The sequence below is a fragment of the Carettochelys insculpta genome, chromosome 1 (assembly GCF_033958435.1).
Source record: "Carettochelys insculpta isolate YL-2023 chromosome 1, ASM3395843v1, whole genome shotgun sequence".
Taxonomy (NCBI): Eukaryota; Metazoa; Chordata; order Testudines; family Carettochelyidae; genus Carettochelys; species Carettochelys insculpta.
In genome coordinates, this window is record NC_134137.1 from 316877184 (window position 1) to 316891991 (window position 14808).

Sequence of the window (14808 nt, forward strand, 5' to 3'; positions counted from 1 at the left end):
CCAGCCCCCAGCCAGCCCCGGCGTGGGCTGCGGCCAAGACGCGGCTCGCGGCTGCCCACCCCCAGCACTGGACATTAGGGGGTGTGGGGCCCAGTACGTGGCCCCCCCTCCCCCTTTGTATATATCCCCTTCACCTATCTTTTGTAAATAGTTTGTATTAGACCCCTGTTCTGTTATGTTATGATACCTGCCCCCCCATGTAAATAGTTCTCCCCTTCCTTGTCTTCCCCTTTTTTTCCTTTCATCTTATAATACGTATTTATATATAATATTTATTTTGGCTGTACATGGTTACGATATAATAATAAGAGTTCAACATATATATTCTGGTTTCATGAAAAACATGTCTGTTTTTATTTACAAGAAAAGTGTGGGGGGGTGTGCTCTTGGGTGCTCTGTGGTGTGGGCATAGAGGCAGGGAGTGTTGTGGAGGATGGCGGGGAATGCAGCGTGGGGCCTCCCAGCGTTCACCCCGTGGCCTCGTTGAACTGGGCCCGCAGGGCCTTCCGGGACCCGGGTCCCTTCGCGGTCCACCTGGTGACTAGGGGCAGCAGGTGGCTGCACATCAGCCCTGCCGGCCTGCACAGCCCAGCCCTGAAAGAAGGCCTCCCCCTTGCTCTCGACGAGGTTGTGGAGGGAGCTGCATGTGCCCACAATCTGGGGGATGTTGGTGGGGCCCGCATCAAGGCGGGTGAGGAGACACCTCCAGCGCCCCTTGAGGCGGCCAAATGTGTGCTTCACCACCTGGCGCGCGTGGTTCAGGCGCATGTTGAAGCGCTCCTGGCTGGCTGACAGGTGGCCCGTGTAAGGGTGCATGAGCCAGGGCCGGAGGGGGTATGCCGTGTCTGCGATGATGCAGAGGGGCATGGTGGTGTCCCCCACAGGGATCTCCCACTGGGGGATGTAGGTCCCCGCCTCCAGCCGGCGGCACAGGCCCGAGTTCTGGAATACCCGGGTGTCGTGGGTGCTGCCAGGCCAGCCCACATATATGTCCAGGAAGCGGCCCCGGCTGTCCACCAAGGCCTGGAGGACTACTGAGTGGTAGCCCTTCCTGTTTAGGTAGCATCCTCCGGGGCGCGGATGGGGATGTGGGTCCCATCCAGAGCCCCGAAGCAACTGGGGAAGCCCAGGGTGGCAAAGCCTGTGATGGCGACATCCGGGTCCCCAAGCCTCCCGAGCCTGTGGAGGAGCAGGGCGTTGATGGCGCGGACGACCTGCAGGGGAAGCACATGGGAGAGCACCAGTGAGGGGTGTGCAGGGTGTGTGTGGCCCTCCCCTGCCAGGGCTCCCCTCCCCTCCCCTCCCATCCACTGCCAGGGCTCCCCTCCCCTGCTAGGGCTGCCTCTCCCTCCCCCTGTGGGTCCTCTTACCTCCATGAGGACAGCCCCGACGGTGGCCTTGCCGACGCCAAACTGCTCGCCCACGGATCGGTAGCTGTCTGGAGGGGCCAGCTTCCAGACAGTGATGCCGACCCGTTTCTCCACACTGAGGGCACGCCGCATGAAGGTGTCCTGGTGCCTCAGTGCAGGGGTGAGCCACTGGCATAGCTCCAGAAATGTCTGCCGGCTCATGCGAAAGTTCTGGAGCCAGCGGTCGTCGTCACACTCTCCGAGCACCAGCCACTCCCGCCAGTCGGTGCTCGTGGGGTAGCTCCACAGCTGGCGGCATGGTACTGCAGGGTTGGGGGTTGTTTCCTCCTCCCCTGCGGGCAGCTCCTCCTCTGTGGCTAGGATGTGATCAGCTGCCTCCTGCATGGCATTGAGCAGGGCGAGCACTGCTCCTACAGGGGCGGCTGGGTGGACCTCTGGCGGCTGCTGCTGCTGCTGCTGCTGGGGGTCCATGACTGCGTTGCTTGAGGTGTGCGTGCCTATGGTTCTGCAGACTGCGTGCTGTGCAGGCTGCGTGTGTCTGGGAGGGGCCCTTTAAGGGAGCGGCTAGCTGTTGCCCCAGAAGTGCTAGTCCGCCCTGTGACCCTGTCTGCAGCTGTACCTGGCACCCTTATTTCGATGTGTGCTACTTTGGTGTGTAGACGTTCCCTCGCAGCGCCTACTTCGATGTGGTGCTGCCCAACGTCGACGTTGAACGTCGACGTCACCAGCCCTGGAGGACGTGTAGACATTATTCATCGAAATAGGCTATTTCGATGTCGTGTTCACGTGTAGACGTAGCCATACGCTGCAGCACACACTCCATCTGTGTCACGTAGTCTGTTTCTTACATACAAAGTGTTTCTCTTTCATACGCACACACTTTATCTCTCTCTGTAGCCCCCAACCCCATCCCTTTCACCCAAGGCCAGGCCCCTGCTGGTGGCCCAGAGCCGACCTGCAACCAGTATCAGAATCTGTGGAGCAGCTCCCTTAAGAAAATTGTTGCCCAACCTTGACCTAGGAGATAATAAGGTGACAAGTGTAACATCATGGATTGGTCATGAACAAACCAAGTCAAACCAATATAATAGCTTTCTTTGATAGGGTAACAAAACTTGTGGATGGGGAGAAGCAAATAGATGTGGTATATATTGACTTTAGTAAGGTTCTTGGTACACTGCCTTGAATGATATTCTTGTAAACAAACTAGGACAATATTCAAGTATCAGAGGGGTAGCTGTGTTAGTCTGGATCTGTAGAGCAACGAAGGGTCCTGTGGCACCTTATAGACTAACAGAAAAGTTTAGAGCATGAGCTTTCGTGAGTTAACTCACTTCTTCAGATGCTGGTCCTGGAAATCTGCAAGGCCAGGTATAAATAGGCCAGAGCAAGGCTGGGGATAACGAGGTTGGCTCAGTCAGGCAGGCTGAGTTGTATTGTCATCAGTAGATCTGGAGGTGTGAACTCCAAGAGAGGGGAAGCTGCTTTTGTATTTAGCCAGCCATTCACAGTCTTTGTTTAATCCTGAGCTGAGGGTATTGAAATTGCAGATGAATTGTAGCTCAGCAATTTCTCTTTGGAGTCTGTTCTTGAAATTTCTTTGCTGCAGGATAGCTACTTTTAAATCTGCTACTGTGTGTCCTGGGAGATTGAAGTGCTCTCCTATGGGTTTTTGTATATTGCCATTTCTGATGTCTGATTTGTGTGCGTTTATTCTTTTACGTAGGGACTGTCCAGTTTGTCCGATGTATATGGCAGAGGGGCATTGCTGGCACATGATGGCATAAATTACGTTGGTAGATGTGCAGCTGAATGAGCCCACAATGGTGTGGCTGATCCGGTTAGGTCCTGTAATGATGTTGCTGGTGTGTATATGTGGGCAGAGCTGGCAACGAGGTTTGTTGCATGGATGGGTCCCTGAGATAGAGTGACTGTGGTGCGGTGTATAGTTGCTTGTTAGGATTTGTTTTAGGTTGGCAGGTTGTCTGTGAGCAATGATAGGTCTGCCTCTCAAGGCCTGTGAAAGTGGGGGATCATTGTCCAGGATGGGTTGCAGATCCCTGATGATGTGCTGTAGAGGTTTTAGCTGAGGACTGTAGGTGATGGCTAGTGGTGTTCCGTTGGTTTCTCTCTTGGGCTTGTCCTGTGGTAGGAGGCTTCGTGGCACACGTCTGGCTCTGTTGATTTGTTTTCTCACTTCCTCAGGTGGGTATTGCAGTCTCAGGAATGCTTGGTGCAGATCCTGTAGGTGTTTGTCTCTGTTGGAGGGGTTGGAACAAATGCGGTTATATCTAAGTGCTTGGCTTCCACCCCAACATCAAGCTCAGCCTGGACCAATCTACACAGGAGATCCACTTCCTTGACACTACCGTGCTTATACACAATGGACACATCAGTACCACCCTGTACCGTAAACCCACTGACCGCTACTCCTACCTCCATGCCTCCAGCTTCCATCCCAGACACACCACACGATCCATCGTTTACAGCCAAGCACTTAGATATAACCCTAACCCTAACCCTAACCCCTAACCCCTAACCCTAACCCCACTCTTTCATCAGCCTGAAGCGCTGTGTTCCCACTGATTCATTCTTGACATGGCCTGGCGTGAAACAGCTAAGTTACTATTGCTTTAGGCTTAACGCCCTGTGTAACAATACCAGCTAGATGGAAGAACAATAAAAGATGAGTTCAGGGTCCAATTTGGTTCAGCATATTTATTAATGATTTAGATAATCACATGAAGAGTACAAAGCTGGGAGGGGTTGTTAGTACATTAGAGGATAGTATTAAAATTCAGAATGATCTGCAGAACTGGTCTGAGGTAAACGGAATGAAAGTCAATGGCCGTGTCTACACTAGCCCCAAACTTCGAAATGGCCATGTAAATGGCCATTTCGAAGTTTACTAATGAAGTGCTGAAATACATATTCAGCGCCTCATTAGCATGCGGGCGGCCGCGGCACTTCGAAATTGACATGGCTCGCCCCGACGGGTCTCCTTTTCAAAAGGACCCTGGCTACTTCGAAGTCCCCTTATTCCCATCTGCTCACAGGAATAAGGGGACTTCGAAGTAGGTGGGGTCCTTTCGAAAAGGAGCCCCGTCGGGACGAGCCGCGTGGCGGCGAGCTGCGTCAATTTCGAAGTGCTGCGGCCGCCCGCATGCTAATGAGGCGCTGAATATGTATTTCAGTGCTTCATTAGTAAACTTCAAAATGGCCATTTACGTGGCCATTTCGAAGTTTGGGGCTAGTGTAGACATAGCCAATAAGGGCAAATACTCACTTAGGAAGGAATAATCAGTTGCATGCACAGAAAATGGGGTATGACCAGCTAGGAAGTAATATTGCAGAAAGGGCTCTGGGGTCAGAGTGGATGACCACTAAATATGAGTCAAAGTGTAACACTGTTGCAAAAACCCCCAAATATTATTCTGAGATGTATGAGCACAGTGGTTGTAAGCAAGACACAAAGTAATTCTTGTGCTCTATTCCATGGTGATATGGCCTCAAATGGAGTATTGTGTCCAGTTGTTAGTGGCATATTTCAAGAAAGATTTGAACAAATTAAACAACATCCCTAGAAGACCCACAAAATGATTAAAGGTCTAGAAAACATGACCTACGAGGGAAGTTATAAAATGTTGAGTTTGTTTATGCTGGAGAAGAGACTGAGAGGGACATAACTGTTACCAAATACAGGAAAGCTTTTTTTATAAGGCTTAGATTGAAAAAAATAGGGTTTTTAATGTATATTTTAGGATAAAAAGCTATGGTCTTAATTTGCAGCAAAGGAGGTTAAGGGTGAATATTAGAAAAAACTTCCTGTCAGGGTGGTAAACTTTAAAATATATTACATAAGGAGGTCATGGAATTTTTATCATTGCAGGTATTTTTAAGAGAAGATTTGAGTTACTAGATAGGGATAGTCAACTCAAGATGATACTTTCCTGCTTTGATATACGGGGAGTGGACTAGATGACTTGAGGTCCCTTCCAGTCCTCTGATGCTATAATTCTGTTATTCATCTTGAATGGCCCTTCCCTTGTCTTTCTCACAAACAGAAGCTGGTTCCATAAAAGATGTTACTTCACCCATCTTGGCCGTCTGATATCGTAAAACCAACATGGTTTCAACAGCATCTCTCAAGAATTGTTTGGTAGCAGTGAAGAGAGGCAGGTTTTGGGCAGACTAACTCAATGGCTGTGGCCACACAGCAAAGGAGGTTAATCACGTGAAGAGTACAAAGCTGGGAGGGGTTCTTAGTACATTAGAGGATAGCATTAAAATTCAGAATGATCTGCAGAACTGGTCTGAGGTAAACGGAATGAAAGTCAATAAAGGCAAATACGCACTTAGGAAGGAATAATCAGTTGCACGCACAGAAAATGGGGTATGACCAGCTAGGAAGTCATATTGCAGAAAGGGCTCTGGGGTCAGAGTGGATGAAAACTTCATGGCCAAAATTTCGAAATGGTTATGCTAATGGCTGCACACAATTGAAAGAGGCACTTTCGAAGTGCTGCAGCAGGCAGCACGCTAATGGGGTGCTGAATATTCATTTCAGCGCCTCATTAGTATCCTCCAATTTGGCCATTAGTATGGCCATTTCGAAATTTTGGCCAAGTGTGACCATAGCCAATGTATCATCTATGCGTTCCAGGCCAGACTCAAAACCCTGGAAGTAAGTAGGAGTCATTCCTTTGTCGTCAATGGATTTTAGATCAAGCCGACTAGGGTACAGTCTTGCTCCAGTTTAAATCAGTTTTCTTATTGACTTTGGTGGGATTAGGAGCTGGCCCTCAATCCATATCTATCTTTTTTTTTTCCTAACAGTTTCAGTATGGTAAATGTTACAGTAAATAATGCATCTTGTCATAATGGATTTCCTTAAATATCTATTGGTTTCAAGCAATCAGAGTCTAATAAATCAGAAATACTGTGCTGTCAAAAACATTTGGTGGAAGAGTGGAAGAGAATCCATGAGAATAACTACCCTGAAAATATTTTCTGATAGTTGTGATCTATGAAGCTGCTGTCAGGTTTTATAATCCAACAGACAATACCACCATGAGCTGACTTTTTCAGTTAGGGTATTAATTTTAAAGCAATTTGTATGAATTAGGAACAAACAAGAGCAAAACTGTGGATTGCTACTTAATTAATCCACCTCACTAACATGTTCATGTATGTCCTGTACATCTGTACTTTCCTTTCAATGAGAGCTTAATTCTGCATATGATACAAAAGAAACTTTATTTTTGTCATTAATCTTATAGATCTGGTACTTGAGTGAAGCATTTTCTGACACTATACCAGTCTTTTAAAAGTGAGACATGACCAATTTCATTTTAAAAGAATCAATGCAGAACCCAGAGCAAGTAGTAGTCCTTGTATAACTATTATACAGATACAGATTGTATAGTTCCCTGTATAAATGAAAAATTGCTACAAATATGGTTTTGATTCCTCTCCTGATTTATTATTAGGCTAGAAGGATTACATTTTTATTCATAAATGTCAATTATACTACATGCAAAAAAGCCAGAAAATATTTTCATTGAAAAATTTGTAGGTATCTTTTTCTTTTCTTTGCCTAACTGGGAACTCATTAGAATTTAAGAATATTTACCTTGCATATTTTGACATGTGTTATTGAGATTAAATTTAAGTTTTATAATCTTTAAAATATTACTTGTCAACATCGCCTGTCATTAAGGAATTACTGTTTGCCTCCTGTCATTGCCTGACATTGCCTGCCCAAAACTTTCTGCAACTCCTAAAATTAGAAGACTGCTTCAAATTGATATCTCTTGAAATAATAAAAATTTAAACATTCCAAACAGAGTTGTGAGTCATACTAGAGCTTTAAAATTTTACCAAAAATGTTTCTTCTTAGGACAATAGCAGTCCCGTGTGTATGTTATCCCTGATCCTCATGGTACAAGTAAACAGCCTTGACTGATATACTACATATGATCAGGTGTTCAGGGGAGTGCCACACATTCTTGCATGGTTTTAAAGGAGTAGTATTTCAGAGCAGCTGGAAGAATGATGGATTATTTACAGAACAAGTAAAAAGACAAGGTCCAAGCGGCAACACATATTTCACATGACAGGGAGTGACAGAGTAGGGATGGGAGGAATGCAAGATATAGTGCAAACATTTGAGTAATCAAACTGCAATTTGGCAATTTGCTAGCTCCTGGAGTGACTGAGCCTCTGGGGGCCCTACCTAAGGGACTACAGCAATAAAGGCTACAAGAGTTCTCCAACTCTGTTTCCCAAAAGCTTGGAGTCAGGGTGGATTAGAAACTCCATCCGACATCAGTAGGGATGCTTTTGTGTTGGGGTAATTGGCATAAACCATTAAGGGCCAATGGTAAGCTAGGACTGCTCAGTCCCTCTGTGGAAGAGGACAGCCTGACTCAGAGACAAGCTGTAGTTTCCATTGGGGAATAGGGAGCTGAGAGAGATGTAGGGCAGCTCAGAGGGTCTCTCTCTAACACTCCCATCCCACAAAGGGAGACTGATCTTGTGTATGTGGAAGATGCCTCCAACCCTGTGGAGACCAGCATCTAGAGAGGCAGAGATCTGACCCAATGCTGGGTAGAGACCCAGTGGGGGAGCTTGTTGGCCCTGTTAGGAGCCAGGAAAGGACCTTGCCCACTCAGGAATGGAGACCTTTTTGTTTAAGCTAGCTGGTGTTTACAGCACTGCAGTACTTGTCTTGGGAGTCATCCTCAGCATCCCGTCTGCTTGGAAAGGTGCGGGGGGTGGGTGGTCAGGGAGGAGCCAGGGGCTGGGAAAAGTTGTGAATGTTAGTGGGTGTACGAACACCCAAAACATTCCAATGGGGGATATGCCACATCTGCTGCTGGGGTTGTGTTGCTGTACTTTGTTGTTAGGATATGTCTGTACCTCCATTCAGTGCCCAGCTGGCCCCTGCCTGATAACATGGGCTCCAGCTGCAGTGTGCCCATTTACAGTGTGGATGTTGTTCCAGCTCAGACTGGAGCCCAGGCTCTGGAACCTCCCCCAGACCTGAACATCTGCAGTGCAGTTAAACTGCTTCATAACCTGAGCCCAAGCGGACTGGCACAGGCAAGTTGCAGGCATTAATTGCACTGAAGATGTACCCAACCATATGGGCTAGGGTTAGCAGCATTATCCACTTTCCAAAGGGTGTGGCACAGTGAGGAGCCTCCTTGCACGGATGCAACAGGGGTTGCCTGGGCCTCCCCAGGGTGCTGACCAGTCGCAGAAGAAGGGGAAAAGCCACTTCAGTTAATGGGCACCACTGAAGAGGCATGAGCCCTGCTTCAGGGAAGGAGTGCCAGAAACATCAGGCAATGATTAGTCAGCCAAATATGTATTTCAGGGAGGAAGAATGCATTGTGGCTGAAATACTGGGTTGGGTCTTGGGAGATCCGAGTTTGACTCCTGCATCTACTATAGACTACTTGTGTGGCTTTTGACAGCTTTCTAAATCTGCCTATTCCTCAGTTCCCTATCTGTGAGATGAAAGTAGTATTTCCCTTCGTCACGAGGTTGTTATGAGGATTAATCAGTGTCATGCTGAAATACAATAATGAAGGTCATGCCACTCTAAGGTGCCTCTGGAAGTATCTGTTGATATTAGTTACGTCTCATAATTTTGCTTACCTTTTAGGTATCTGTGAGCTCATTCCCAATTACCATGTTTTTTCTCTAATATTTTAAAGTACAATTTTAAACTCAGTAACAGATTTTTGGTATATAATCAAGTCCAATATATTTTATGGTTATTTCTGCTCATATTCATGCACATTCCCATCTCTACTAAAGTGAGTGAAATGTTCAGGAAGGATAGAGTAAGATTAGTCCCAATACAACTGCATACAATTTTGAGATTAGATGATACAAGAATACAAATGCTAATATCCAGGTTCGTTAAAGAGGTGGCTTGGGTAATATAGGCAAATAAAATGCAAATATATTGAGAATACATGAAATCTCTGTGGATTGCTTTATGAATTAAAACACCTTGGCATTGTTGCAAAATTAGCAGGTAAAATCTCCTGTCATAAATCCTCAAGGAGGTGTGGGGAGAAACTTCAGCAACAGCCATTTCACCTAATGAAGTACTGTTTTGGTTTTAGCTGTGCTCCTGCTCGAAGAGTGACAGGTTACTTCTGGTTAACACTGCTCATTTCATGCCTTTGTCCTCACATGGCCTATATCCTGTAAGGTACAGTTGTAACTTTAGGGTGGGCGGGGCAAGGTTCCCTCCTAGAGACTTGATAAGATGCATAGCGTAGGTCATTCTGGAGTGGGGCTACCTTTTCTCCTTTGGCTGCATCTACACTGTGAGCTAAAATCGAATTTATTACAGTCAGTTTATTAACACTGGGTTTTATCCATTTGATTTTGAGCATCCTCACCTTCCCACATGCTCCCCACAAGATTGACTTATTGCTGCCACACACAAGTAGCTTAAATCGAGTGCTGCAGCAGTGTATTGTGGGAACCTATCCCACAGTTCTCTGTGCCCCATAGCATTCTGGCTATTTTCACTGGTGCAGCATGGGAAAAAAATGCCCTGCAAGTAGATGTGGGTATCTGATGACATCTTCCCACATTTCATTCCCCATTTTCCCCTGCTGTGTTAAACAAATATCCTTCTTTCCAGACGGAGGTCTGGCCTGTGTTTATCAGAGATGTGCTTTTTATAATTGAGGGAGGGGATGTGTAGTAAACCTGTCCCAACCGGCATGTTTTTGAAAATGGGATGCAAAAGCACTGGAATTTTGTAGGCTTAGGTCTGGATTTAGACCTCCTGGCAAAGACGACCTTTAAAAGAAGGATGTGTTTAAGTAGACACAGGTGCTACACTGAAATTTGAATGAATCATTGAAACAGTAATGGCTTGGGGTAGCTAAAAGACAGCAGACTATAGGCAGCCCTGAAAATCGTGACTACCAAGGGAGACCCACCAGCTGCCCCTATTAGCGGTGTGCCTAGGCTTTGATTAAGTTTGTACCTGGATCTCAATTTAGGCCTCCTGAAAAAGAAGATCCTAAGTAGACACGGGTGCTCAACTCAGACTCAAATGAATTATTGTAATTATAGTAATGGCCCAGGGTGGCTAAAAGACAGCAGATGTTAGCCAGCCCCAAAAATCGTGATCACCCAAGGAGACCCTTTGATTATGTTTGTACCTGAACCTGGAGATAGGCCTCCAGATTCAAAAAAGACTCTTAGAAGAAGTAGTAGACACGGGTGCTATACTGAAACTCAAATGAATCATTGAAACAGTTATGGCTCCAGACGGCTAAAAGACCCCAGACTACAGCCAGGTTTGGACCTGCCTAAAAAGACCTTTAGAACAAGAATATTTCCTGCTGCAAGCCTTACTTCGAGAACTGTGGTAATTGTATAGCTACTACATTGCCTTCATTGAAGCACGCACAGCTCGGGGTGGTTAAAAGATCCCTGACTATAGTCAGCCCCAAAAATCATGACCGCTGAGGGAGACTTCCTCTGGGGTGGCTAAAAGACCCCTGGCTATAGCCAGCACCCGAAAATAATGACCACTGAGGGAGACATCCCCCCGGCAGCTAAAAGACCGCAGGCTACGGCCAGCCCCTGAAAATTGTGACCCTCACCGCACGCAAGGTACCTGGCACCTTGCGCAGCACATCCTTTTATTGGTTCGGGGTCAAGCCACGTGATGCAGCTGGGTGCGGGAAAGTTCCAGACTGCAAGGCAAGCTCTGGGGCGTGGGAAGGGAGTTGATGTGGGGGTCAGGACAGAATATAAGTGCCTGAAAAGAAGTTTCTCATCCAAGCGTGACCCCCACCCACAGACTAGCTACCGCGTGATGCGGGCAAGGGAAAGTTCCAGGATGTGTGGCACCTCTCAGGGAGGGAAAGGTGGGGATGTGGCGGCGTAGGACAACATATAAATGGCTGAAAAGAAGTTTCTCATCCTATCAGATGAGCACGACCCCCACCCACAGCCCAGCTGCCACGTGGCGCGGTGGGGCAGCTGCTGGAATCAGGCAGCACAGAAAAAAAAAGGCAGCTAGCACAGAACCACAGACCCCACAGCCGCACTACTAGCAAAGAAAAAGAGAGAAAGTTTTTCAGCCTCTCATGACCCTACAGCCACAGGCTTCCAGGTGCCAAATTGTAACGGTCTTCCTGTTGCCTAATACCCTCTCACCTGAGAGCAGTGGTGATGTAAGAGGCAAGAGCAGAGAACTGTGGAACGCTGCGGGACATGTCTGGAGGCTAATGAATTTGAGTTAAAAACATGGCGCTTCCTCACAGCCCTTCATTTGGAATTTTAAATTCAAACTGAACGCTACACCTGTGAGGTTACTGTGATATTAAGATTTCATTATTATGTCGATGTTAGTGCTCCATAAATCAAGCTAATGGACTTTACAGTGAGGAGAGGCACTTGGAAAAATCAGACTATTTGACTTAAAATCGATATTATCTTTGGCCGTGGCTACACTAGCACCCCTCTTTTGAAATGGGGATGCTAATGAGTCTCTTCGGCAGATACTAATGAGGCGGTGCCATGCATATGCGGTGCCTCATTAGCATAATGGTGGCCGTGCGTGTTTCAAAAGTTCCGCTTTCAAAATGCACGCCAGCAGTGTAGACAGGGGCCTTTCGAAAGTACCTCCTGGATTTTGAAAGCCCCTTCTTCCCAAAAACAAATGGGAAGAAAGGGCTTTTGAAGTCCGGGGGTCCTTTCGAAAGGCCCCTGTCTACACCGGTGGTGTGCATTTTGAAAGTGGCACTTTTGAAATGCAGGCAGATGCCATTATGCTAATGAGATGCTGCATATGCATGGTAGTGCCTCATTAGTATCTGCTGAAGAGGCTCATTAGCATCCCCCTTTCGAAAGGGGGAAGCTAGTATAGCCATGGCCTTGTAGTGTAAACATAGCCAACATGTCTTATTCTTTACAAATATCATAGGCAATACCATTAAAAGTTAAAAATTTTCAGAATGAAGGATTAAGCATATGGAGGACAGGAAGCAGCCAAAGTTGAGGCTTTATAATGTGGTAAGGTCCATCTTTTAAGTCACACAATGTGTGCCCTGCGTCGTTAAGTGGGTATCTTAATAATGCAGTCTGTAAACATGCACAATCAAGGAAGCATATCTGCTGTGTAAAATTTTATGTACACACAAATTTAAAAAGGCTCTGACGTTTTAATACATGGGGCACTGTGATAGTCTCTGGTGACCAGAGATGTGCTGGGTGTGCTTATGTTTTATTGACATAATACTAAGTAGGATAGTGTATCCTGCACTATAGCCAGAGGAGCATTAGAAAGCATTGAGACTCGGGAGAGAGTAGAGTTTGCAATTGTGAGTGACCCTGGTGCAATTGGTGGGGCACAGCAGGGTCACTTCAGTTTTCACCAGGGTTTTCTGAAGACACTTGTTGGTAGGCACTTTCTTCTGGTGCCGCACTCCCCAGCTCTGCTTATTATTCAGTTAGCTGTATTTCTAAAACTCTTTCTCCCAAACCCTCAACAGGGCCAACAGCTACCCCAGGTCCAGGGGCAAGATGTAGGCAGCAGGCCTCAGGTGGAAGGGGCAGAGCAAGGGCAGCCAGCCCTTAGTGCCACCTGGAGCATGGTTCTGGTCCCCTCCCCAGCTCCCAGAAGCCACATGGAATGTCATAGTGACACTCCTGTGTCATGTCAAAGGGGCCTGGAGCAGTGCCCCTTTGTCCTCATGTCAGTGGGCCTGCCCTTGTCAGGACAGGTGGAGTGTCCACAGCTCCTCACAGCTGTCTGCATGGCTCGTAATCTGACCTGGCTCTGGTCAGGCTGAGGTCTGGGGACCATGGCTGGCCACAGTAAGAGCTGTCTGGGAATCTGTGAGGAGCTGTGGGCCTGTCCTCTGCCTGCGGGGGACATTGGCTCCCTCAGCTGCTTGGGCTCCATGATTGGTCTCCACCTTCTATCCTGGCTGTAGGGACTGAGGTAGAGAGATGGAGTGGGGCAGGTGGCAAAAAGTATCTGGAACCCACACCCAGCCTAACCACCTGTCTCAATTGGTGTACATCTTCATAGCCTCACTGCCTTCACAGATTGGAGCTATCCATGTGCCAGTCTCACCCAGCCTGTCTGGCATTCATTGGTCATTAACTCGACAAGTTTCTGTTTCTAGGGTCTTGGATTTCTTTTGTCATCTCAACTCGTGCTGCAGTAGGACAACTGCAGCAGGAGCTGCAGGACATCTTTCCTTGCTGTGGGGAAGGTGGGCAGGCTTTTTCAAGCCAAAAAAAAAAAAAAAAAAGAATCTCACCATCTACTCCAGGAGCTGGGGCTTTAAGATAACTTCGCAAAAGGGTGAAATTTACAATTAAAAATCTCTTGTTAAAATTACAGTGCTGTGATAATGATGATTGCGTTTATGGGCTAGTATGTTGACCTGCTCACACTTCTGATTAGGGTGTGCAAAAGTAGAGTGGGGAAGCACTCTTTGCCATCTAATGGGACCCAATTTGAGGACTGCTGGAACTGTAGGGATGACAGCCTGCCAGAATCCTCTCCCTGCTAGTTGGAGGGGACAATCTTTGTATGTTGTGGCCCTCTGTTTGACGTGTTCAAGAGCCAGCCACACTATGGCCTGCTGTAATTAGCCATTACTTCCTATATATAATCTCAACACAGTCGAGTTCCTCAGTCTGTATTTCTATTTGATTTCTACCCAGCCACTTAAACCGGATTGTTCAGTAATCATTCACTGACATTTTGTTTGCAGTCTGTTAGTGGATGTAAAGTGCTCACTTTAATAAGCTCTTCTCCACTAAAATAAATATCTCTAATACTTGAAAACATTTTCATTAAAAACTTGTAAAGAAAATAACCAGGAAATGGCTGTACCCATTGACTTGTGCTTATATTTGCTGAATTCTCTAGAGGGGAATTTTGTCCCTAGAGGGAGAACGAGGTTGTTTGCGTGCTAGTCTTCTGGGAACACTGTTAGGCGAGTAAAGGTGAGACATGGGGGATGAGTTCCCTAAAGGAATTTGGTGTTCTGTGTGAACTTGTAAGAAACCCTTTGGAATAAATACATACAAGACCTCAGACAGTCATAGCTGATGTGATAAAAGTAGCATTAACTGCTCTCTAAAGAATGGCAGTGTTGAGGGTGGTCTCAGAGGCATAGTGCTGTTTTCAATGAGTTCACCAGCCGGCATCCATCAAGTAGTGTATTACTGCCACCTTTATAGTCATTTGAATGAGAATCTCTTAAAACTATCCACGGAATTCAGTACTGCAGATTTGAAATGTGAATATGAAGAATTCAATGCATAGATATTGATTTTCCTAATTTCAATGAATTATCCTTAAGGAATTCTCCCTCCTGTCCCTGTTTTTGAATTTGATTTTTTTCCCCTGTCTCCAAATATTGCTCAC

General features: G+C 46.6%; 1 protein-coding gene across 3 annotated transcripts in view; it reads left to right on the forward strand.

Moving 5' to 3' along the window:
- Window positions 1-14808, forward strand: part of TAFA2 (TAFA chemokine like family member 2) — a 356648-nt gene that overhangs the window by 84515 nt on the left and 257325 nt on the right. The window lies entirely within an intron of this gene.